The 10,625-nt window shown below is 31.5% G+C and overlaps 1 long non-coding RNA gene across 1 annotated transcript; it reads right to left on the bottom strand.

Moving 5' to 3' along the window:
- Nucleotides 1–440: 440 nt before the first annotated feature.
- Nucleotides 441–10,410, bottom strand: LOC115965363. Its single transcript, XR_004086040.1, has 5 exons — nucleotides 10,151–10,410; nucleotides 5,890–6,053; nucleotides 4,507–4,599; nucleotides 3,421–3,485; nucleotides 441–2,004 (listed from the first exon to the last, which is right to left on the bottom strand). It is a non-coding gene; the product is annotated as an uncharacterized LOC115965363 (long non-coding RNA).
- Nucleotides 10,411–10,625: the final 215 nt, after the last annotated feature.

Raw genomic sequence — 10,625 nt, 5'->3', positions numbered from 1 at the left:
AACCCTTCCATGAAAAGGGAAAAACCAGAAAATGGGTTTACAACAATCTTCCACTATAGAAAATGGGTTTACAACAATATTCTCAAGAGCAAATGCTAGAGATTACCAAGAAAAAAAAAAATCAATCTTGAATTAAAAAAAATTATTCATAACGCTATGCATTGAGGTGGATACTTACAGTAACAATAAGAAAAGATCTCACCGGCCAGCATTTGAGAAAACGTAGAGGAACTTCAAGCAACAACACCAGTCAACATGCATGAGGCTCTGTTCGTTAGTAAAAATATACTGAAACTTCATCGAAACCGGGAATTATAACGACCTTCCAATTTTGGCTTGAAAGTAGCTGGTTTTGTAGAAAAAATTTCTGAACTCTTCTTCTCTCTCATACACAGCAACCTTAGTTTTGCAATTTTTTTAACGAAGATAGCACTATTGTAAAGAGTAGATAAGTGTAGAATATTATTAGAAAATATGAAAAAATAAGAAGTGATAATTCAAATGAAATCCTTAAAATAAAAAACAAAAGACTTTCTGAATTTTCTGAGAAATATTTGATGTGCTAATAGAAATTCAACCATCATGGAAGAACCACGATAAAATAGAGCTAAAAGTAGAAGATACACAGAAGCTACGCAGTAAGATATGTTAAATATGAATTAATGGTTTGTCACAAAACTCTTAGGATATCATTAACCAAAGAATATGGTAACATATATACGGCTGAAAAAAAAAAAGGAGAAGAAGAAGAAGAAGCAGAGAGGAGAACAAATCGTGAACAATTAGTCAACTTCAAACCAAAACACTAAACAGAAGGAAATAGAGAGAACATACCATTTTTAAATGATTTTGACCTATTTATTACATAGGATGTATCTAAGGTTTATCTCAATAAATAGAATATGGGCAATCTTAGACCCTTTTGGGCTAAACTACATGACCTCTGATTGGGACAATCAAAGATCACTAGTATTTGTAATTTAGTGACGCAATGAGCCACTTCACCCTAAGCAGATATTGTGACTTCTTGCAAATGTATAGCTCATTAATGAATGATAGGTCCTCAAGTTACTGTACAAGATATTCTCACTATTTGGTTCTATGGAATGGTTATATATTTCTTAAAAAATTAAGTAAAGTTGAATGTGCCTTTATTTTATTTTTTTTCCCATCCCAGCCAAAAGAAATTAGGAAAAACAAAAAAAAAAACAAAAAAATACTAGAATCAGCAGCTTTAAACCATTTTAGAGATCCCACCAACCAATGTTCATTTGAAAATGTAAATTTTATATTGGCATTCTGCTAGAGGAATGTTGTTTACTGACAATAGTCCAATATTATTACAAGTCCCTATTTAAGAGAGCTCTCCTAATTGATGCATTTAGTTGGGTTAAGAGTGTCTCTTTCTATGCTTCTCAGTTTTAGTTGTGTGGATAATTAGTCACTGACATCTTTACAGAAATTGAAGGTGGAAAAGATTGATGGCTCCCTTGAGTTTCTTATCCTATCCAAAGACGAATTGTGAGATGGTCAGAAATGAGGTTTTCCATGCATTTTGATTCTGTAATTTTTTTAAAAAGTTTTCCTTTCTTTGTTGAGATTCTTGTGTATTGCAAAAGGCCAAAAGTGGATATTGTGTCTTAATTGAACAACTGTTCATTGCACTCTACCTCTTTACAAATGTAATGGAGATTAATCTCACCTTTTTATCATTTATAGAAAGAAAATAGGTTATTTCTTGTTTCATCAATTTTTGAATGGGTGTCAAATGTTTGCTTCACTTCTGAATTAATCAAATGTGTGGGTACTCCTAACCTTTCAACTCTCTGACTTTCCCATTTTCTTAGAGGTTGTTGCTATGATTAAAAAAATTCAGGAGCTGGAACAGGTAGAAAAGCAGTTGATGTGACAAGCATATCAAAGAAGTAGTGTAGAATCAAGGAGGTTCCTCTCACAGCAGATGTGTAAGCACCCTTCCTTGGCTTGGTGCTAAGGTTTAGTTTTCTGCAAGAGTGGAAGACGATGATGTGCATTAAAATCAAGTGGTTCATAATGATAGGAAATCTTAAGAGTTGTTTAGTTGAAGTTTTTATCAATAAACAAACTCATTAGGCTTCTCATGTATATTACATACTCGACTACTAGCATAGTGCTTTTAAGAGCTCCTTGAACCATGGATGCGTCTAACTATATTTGGTAGCCGTACTTTGTCAAGGTGTTGTAAATTTCACAAATTATTGGCTAGAGTCTTGTTTTCTTATCATATGGGGTCTTTGGGTTTACAATATAGATTATTATGGGTTTTCTGGGACTTGTTTTTACTACATATATTGCTAATTTAAAGGGATTTAAATGCTATTTTGGAGTGTTTTGTTTCCCACTAAACTGTTAATTTTTACACTAACATAGACTATAAGATAAAAATTGAAAGTTAACACCAAATCAAGGTGTTCATTTCAAAATTTTAAAGTTAAGGATATATTTACAAATACCCAAAACATTGGCAAGCACATTGCACGTCCAAAATGCTAAACTCTTCTTAACATTAATACAGATTTAACAGTCTGAAATTATGAATTTTATTTTATAGCCATGTTCCGCATTTTCGAACATTCAATAGGTAATACTGTTCACGTTCATCATTATTTTACATCAGAGACAAAACAGAAAAACCCTATATTGCTTATTACATAAGATCTAAATTGCTGGAACATGACTAGTGTTAGATTTAATGAGTCCTTCCTCCAGCTAACTCATATCTATACCTTAATCATGCCAGAATAATTTAAACTATATATATATATATATATATATTGTGCATCCTATGGTGTATTTGGAAGGAATGGAATCGGAGGACTTTTAAGGATTTGGATAGTTCCGGTGTTCAGATGATTGCCTCTTTTAGTGGGACTCTTTTTGATTGGTCTTGGGCATGGGGACTCACAACTAGTGATTCTCTCCCCTCTTTTCTTAGCTCTCTTTCTCTTTTGTAATTAATCTGTTGTTTTTTTTTTTTTCCTTGTATTTTTAGGGCTTGCTCTATGTTTTTTCATGCATAGAGTAGCCATTTGTATATATAACATTCTTACTTATCAAAAAATATATAAATATGATAGTAAACCTTGAGAAGGTCAATAACATCATATGCACAAAATGACTTTCATATCAAAAAGAGTCAAAACATAATTCAGTGATTTGGCTGTACTCAATCTAACTATATACGTTGTTTTGGCGATATATGAACATATGTGTGGAATTGACATGCACACCTTTACATAGACTAAAAGTTTTGTTTATGTAGATACGTACATTGGCTATAAAAAAGTGACTCTGTAAATACATAAACTGAATAAAGTCTTGTAATGCACAAATTACAAAGTAAATTATATATACATATCCCAAATGGTAAAGAGAGCAAACCTGAAGTGCCTTGGCATCAGTTGTCATCAAGTTCGCTATTTTCTGTGATGCAATATTCTTGTTAGCTTCAAAAGATGAAAACCATCAGAAGAAACTTTATAAGAACATGAGTTCAATTTTGCTTGCACTAGTTGAACTGGGGATCACTTAACTCACCAGCCCCTGCATATGATCCACTTAAACTGACCTCCCAACCCAAATATGAAAACAAAAATCAACAAGACCTTCTCCCACCCAGTTCACACATAAACATAGCAATCATTAACCAGCCCAAAACAACAAATCTATTGCCAAATGTGAGAGAGCTTTTAAGCACAAGAAATTATTTATGTACTGTTGCAGTTTCAGCTCAAGAAATTAAAAAGGCCAACCTATAAGTGAACTTTAAAAGAGATGTTTAAACAAAGAATGTGTATGTTTTTATTAATGGGCATCAAAGCAAGCTCTAATAGCAACCATTTCAATATTGATTCCAAATTGCCATAAAAATTTTGATTTTGAAAAAATTCATTTGGAATCATGACTTTCATAATTGTTTTAGATAATTCACAATTTTCCAGTAATTAGTGTGGTTGGTGAGATCACTTTCTATTAATTAATTCAGAAGCATTAATCTATCCATGGGTGGGGAGATGTTTGGTCAGTCAGCATATTTGGTTTGAGGTTGGTGTAGGGAACCTTATTCCTTTTGGCATGATTGTGGTGTGGCAACCAACCACTAAAATAAGCTTTTCCACTTTCATAATGAAATGGTCTCAAATGTTGGAAAATGAGCAGAAGATTTCATGAAGGCTTTCCTCAATTGACTGAAAAGCTACTACACCAACACAAATCAGGCAAAAATAATTTCATAGAAGGCTTTCCTCAGTTGACTGAAAAGCTACTACTAAAACCAATCATGCAAAAATAATTTCCTGAAAATATAATGGATTATCATTTTTTTTTTTTCATTTTCTAAGTGACAGTTCAGAAAATGCTATTGGAACAATGGGAGGAGGGAGGGGATAATTGGCATGAATAATACACTTATTGGATTGAATCAATACATTATATACTACAAGGGATTAGAAAATTGAGAACACAAACCAGCTAAAACTTCTGTTGGCATCGGAGTGAATGAAAACTTCATAATGTAATTTTTCATCCAGCTGAACACAACAGATATGTTGTCCCTCATGCCTGCACATCAAGGCAAAATTCTTAACTGATTGAATAATCTTTTAGGTCTATTAATAATGTGGATCCAGGTTTTATTAATTCTGCTAAATAAGGATGGGAACCTGAGAAGAATTGAGGTTTATTTTGCATAAAGTATTGAAGTAGAGCAAGTACATAATCTTGGAAGACTAATCTCCCCTTCTCTACTCAGTAATACAAAACTTTTGTTTTTTCTTTTATTTTGTATAAATTTTATGAGGGTTAATGGACTTAAGGAGGTTTTATAGTCATTTATTCAAGGGGTCAAAGTGTGGCAAATCTGTATTCACTATCTCATTTCTCTCTTCTTTCATTTTTTATTTATTTTTATTTTTAAAGTTTGTTGTTATCTTTAGTTATTCGCTTATGGATTCTGAATAATTTACAGAGAAACCTTGCAGGTGATAGAAAAGGAGTGAAGCTACAGTGGCTGGGCCTAAAATTGATAGCAAAAGGCCAGGAAAATCATAGAAAAGCCAACATGCAATTTCAACCACTTCAGCTGCTGCTGATTGTGTGTCATCTTCACCCACCACACAAAATAAGTAGAGATAAATGTTACAATTTTGAGCACCAAGATCTGATTAAGAGTACTGGCCCTAATTATGAAAACACATTCAGATTGATAATCTGTTTGAACTTTGAATCTAAGTTCTTAAGTGCACAATGACTAGGAAATTTTTTTTTTTTTTTTTTTTTATAGGTAATTGCAATATATTAAAAATCAAAATGGTATACAAAATAAAGAAAAACAGCAAAGCAAAACAAGACTAGAAAATAAAATACACGAAACCAGCCATATAATTAACGGCACAAAGGTAGAGTATCTAGGAAATCCACCAAAGAAAACGTGGAGAGAGTGGACGACTTCAATCCCCATTCATAAAGAGTCTTCAGAAATAAAAACTTGAAGTTTGGTGCAGTGGACTCTCTGTCCTTGAAAATGCAGCAATTCCTTTCACCCCAAATGCACAAAGGCTGGGAAAGCTAAGGTATAAACTCGCAATTTTCTTTTGTTGCCATGAAAATTTTACATTTATTACTTTATCACTCTTAGATTTAAGATTATTGTAGTAAAGATGTTATAAGTTATGCTATAGAAAGAACACTTTGAGTTGTTAACAGAAGCCCATTTGTGATCATTTATAATTCATTAACCTCAATTTCCACTATAAATTAAAAAGAAGAAAAACATTAAATTACAAATCAAACTATCTATATGATTGACAGAACTTGCTGTATATATAAACTAAATTTGGTTTTGTAAATCACCATTTATGAAGTAAAATATGTATAAATATCCAAAATGGTAGGAGAAAGCAAGCCTGAAGTGCCTTGGCAACAGTTGTCATCAACTTAATTATTTTCCCAAATGCAAACTTCTTGCCAGCTTCCTGAGTTAGTCTTCGTCTTCGAAATCAGAGCAATCTGGCCGCCTTCAAAAGGTAAAAACCATATATAGATATATTAGAACCATCAACACCTTCAGTGCTATCTGAAATTTTAATTTACTAGTAGGACTAGGGATCGCATAATTTCATGGCCCCCCAAGTAAAACTGACCCCCAACCCAAACATGAAATGAAAAATCAGCAAGAACTTCACCTACCCAATTTCTCATTATTATGCAGCTAAACTCCATTTTTCCACAATAGTTCACCCTCATAAACAGAGCAATTATGACCCAGTCCAAATCAAAAAAAAAAATCTACTGTTAAGTTTTTGACAGCCCTAAGCAAAAGAACTGATCCATATATAAACTCTTACCGTATAATAACGTGAAGGTTACAAGAAATACAGAGAGAAAGAATTCAGTATGTGGACATAAAGCAGGTTCTAATAATGCTAAATCCAATTTTCCAAATTTCCCAATGTCAAGAAAATTTCAATTTTGAAAAAAATTAAAGAAAGAAAATAGCTTAGCAAACAGAAATTGACATATTGGTAACAGAGTCAGCTATTTCAACCACCGGAATGTGGTCAACCTAAATTGTACTAGCAAACTATGCTTTTAGAAACTTTTGAAGTCTTGTGATGATTTGCAGATAAAAAATTTTGAATAAACGTATCCCATATGTCAACAAATGGAATATGGTCAATCTTGGACCGCTCATTGTCTCCCAAATTGGGACAATCATAAATCTCCAGCGTTTTCAATCGGGTGAGGCGTTGCATGGCTTCCTCAGTGGGCAGATGCACCAAGTGATTGCAATCTACCACAGGATTCCCTCCTTGGGGGTGGGGGGTTGTGTCTTTAGTTAAACTAGTCGCTAACCCGTGCAATGCACGGGCTAGTTGTGAAAATATATAATTATAGATAATTGATAGTTAATAAGTATGAATAAATAAAAAATGAAATTGGACTATTTGTAAAAAAAAATAGTTTACCTAATTTAGTTAGAATTTTTTTACATAACCTCAATCCTAATTTGTTCAAAATTTATTTAGTTTTGGATCCCTTTATTAAATTCTAAATAATTCTAATTAACATAGTTGAAGACTATATGTAACTCTCTTTTTTTTCCTTTTTTCTTTATTTTGATACCATAGAAAACAGTTACTAAAATGGGATGCTCAATTTATTCGTAATCTTCATCTCAATTGAACATAGATCATGATTTTCTCAAACACCTGAAAAATGTATTGATTTGTAAACACAAATTGACTAATGGAATTGTAATGATTCATTTATAATTATTTTCAGCCTCCTTGAAGCTTCCAATATACATAATAAATCCTCTATGGAAAAATGCACTTACTATTATATTCTTATTAATCTGTCAACATGATTATCTTCTCAAAAATTTAAAATATTACACCCAAAGAAGTCATACCTCGAAAATGTACTTTTCTAAACCTTCAATCCAAGTGACACAAATGCATCAACAATTATTTAAGATTTAATCCAATAATTAGCATGCATTCATATATATGAAAGCTATGAATCAGTGCTTTACTGAAATAGCAAACTATCAATATCATATCCAATATTGTTTATTTGTAAGAAAGACAAACAATTTAATAAAAAAATAAATAAACAGTAAAATTGGAATATGGGATGGGAGAGTTAGAATTTCTATTAGACTCAGAATGTGCAATAGTGCAAGTGTCCAATCTTATTATACCAAAATGTAAAAATTGCCTACACACTATCCATTTATATGAGGAGGAAGAGCCCATTGTCAGAAGAGTAGAAAGTACTGAAGAAGTAAATATCTATCTCAATTTGATAGGAAAACACAAACCTGAGATTCACCTTTCAATCAAAAATATGAATATAAACGAAATATATAAATATATGTATATTGGAGTTCATCTAACCACTGGTTGACATGGTCATACTATTTATTTCCCTGTATATATATTTTTTCTTGGAACCTAAGCCACTGCGTTGGCTTGTATCATTCCCATGTTATACTTTTCAAACTTTCTTTTTGATAGTAATACAATTTCTACCTTTTCAATCAAATAAATAATAATAATAATAAATCGGAACTGAATTTAACTCCCAACTATTAAAACAAATTAAAATAGAGACTCACTTAAATAGCAAGTTCCATAAAATTACACACCATATGAATTTACTTCCCCTAAAGTATTTCAAATTATTACCATTCTTCTACATCTTAGCAAATAATTTTTTGTATCAAATTATAAGTTAGTGTTTTTTTTAAGTAAATAATTTTATTAGAAAAGGAAAAGAGAGGAAAAATTAAAAGATGTATACACTCCCATTTCAAAGAATACAAATCAAAGGGAAATAGAGTCTTTTTTTTTTTTTTTTTTTTGATAATTCAAAGGGAAATAGAGTTGGCTCACTACACCTTGGCTACTCTATGGTGATGAAAACATCGTAAAACTACATACCTGGAGCTTGAGCTCTGACATTAAAAAACTTGAGCATTCTGGCATAACTTCTACTTCTAAAAACTTAAATACTATTGGTGGTAGACTAAAATAAAAATTTCAGCTTACATAGATTTACAAACGATGTGAACTTTACATTAGAATCTCCGTTTTCCCCAAAAGAATATACATCTTTTCTAAGCACAACTCATTTTGGCATAAAAGTAAACCACAATCAAGTGAACAAATTAGAAGTTCTCAAAGCTTTAAATCAAGGCAGTTAAAAACTAAAAACAGAGTTCAGAAAATATCATGTCCCAAATCATTTCATTAAGCAAAACATTGAAACCAACCACACAGACACAGAAACCTAGTCCCGACAAAACAATATGAAACACATAGCATTAATTTCAGCAAAGCTTAAATACATACATAGTATGTACACATATACACACAAACAGAACATAAATATACATACAGATCAAACGGACTCAAAAGAAAAATCAACTCAACAGATCAAATGAGTAGTGAAGACCAAAAGTTTCATCGAAAAAATTCCAACCAAAAAAAAATAATGATCAAATCAGAATCAAGCAAATCAGTAACCGAACAAAATTTACAAAACCCTATTTAAATTTCTAGTCCACTGAAAATCCATAGAGATTTTACTCAAATCAACAAATAGTTTTACAAATCCGAACACACACACACACACACACACACACAAATCGAAGTACTCAGCATTAATTGATTGCTAATTAATCAAATCGAACCCTAGGTTTGATAAAGAAAAAAAAAATCAGCTTTATGCGATTTTGATCGAAAATCTCAAAAAATAAGAAATATAAGAAGAAGAAAACGAACCCTAATTTTCTGAAACAAAGTTCTAATTCAACCATTTGATGCAATCTGTATATTTTTTAATGAAAAAAAGCAGAAAATTTAATGTGAAATCGTAGCAAATCAGTAACCGAACAAAATTTACAAAACCCTAGTTAAATTTCTAGTCCACTGAAAATCCATAGAGATTTTACTCAAATCAACAAATAGTTTTACAGATCCAAACACACACACACACACACAAAAATCGAAGTACTCAGCATTAATTGATTGCTAATTAATCAAATCGAACCCTAGGTTTGATAAAGAAAAAAAAATCAGCTTTATGCGATTTTGATCGAAAATCTCAAAAAATAAGAAATAGAAGAAGAAGAAAACGAACCCTAATTTTCTGAAACAAAGTTCTAATTCAACCATCTGATGCAATCTGTATATTTTTTAATGAAAAAAGCAGAAAATTTAATGTGAAATCGTAGCAAATCAGTAACCGAACAAAATTTACAAAACCCTAGTTAAATTTCTAGTCCACTGAAAATCCATAAAGATTTTACTCAAATCAACAAATAGGTTTACAGATCCGAACACACACACACACACACACACACACAAATCGAAGTACTCAGCATTAATTGATTGCTAATTAATCAAATCGAACCCTAGGTTTGATAAAGAAAAAAAAATTCAGCTTTATGCGATTTTGATCGAAAATATCAAAAAATAAGAAATAGAAGAAGAAGAAAACGAACCCTAATTTTCTGAAACAAAGTTCTAATTCAACCATCTGATGCAATCTGTATATTTTTTAATGAAAAAAAGCAGAAAATTTAATGTGAAATCGTATAAATTACCTAAAAATACGCTGAAATCGGTGAAGAGCGAGCGAAGCAAGAGCGAATGAGTGAATGGGGATGGCTTGTAAGGGAGAGGTTTGAGGAATAAAGAGAGAAGGGGGAAACGGCAGGACCCAAGACAAAGCGAAGAGAGAGAGAGCTCAAAGTCAGAGGTTAGGGTTTTGGGTTTTGAGGATGCGTATAGGTTAGAAACTTAGAGAGAGTCAGTCGTATAAAATACTGGGAAAAAAAATCGAAATTTTAAAAATAAAAATAAATAAATAAATTAAATGCTGTTGTGAAAAACTGTGGGAGGTCCAAAAACTTCGGTTTTATATATATATATATATATATATAGATTTTTGTAAATTATTAATTTGAATAATGACTAATAAAGCATGACTAGATGCATGATAAAATGTATATACTATTTTTTTTCTTAATTTTAGAGATTTAGGACCTGTTTGGTAACCCTTTTCAACACACATTTTTC

The sequence above is a fragment of the Quercus lobata genome, chromosome 10 (genome assembly GCF_001633185.2).
Source record: "Quercus lobata isolate SW786 chromosome 10, ValleyOak3.0 Primary Assembly, whole genome shotgun sequence".
NCBI classification, from domain to species: domain Eukaryota; kingdom Viridiplantae; phylum Streptophyta; class Magnoliopsida; order Fagales; family Fagaceae; genus Quercus; species Quercus lobata.
This window is presented reverse-complemented; position numbering and strand designations above follow the sequence as displayed.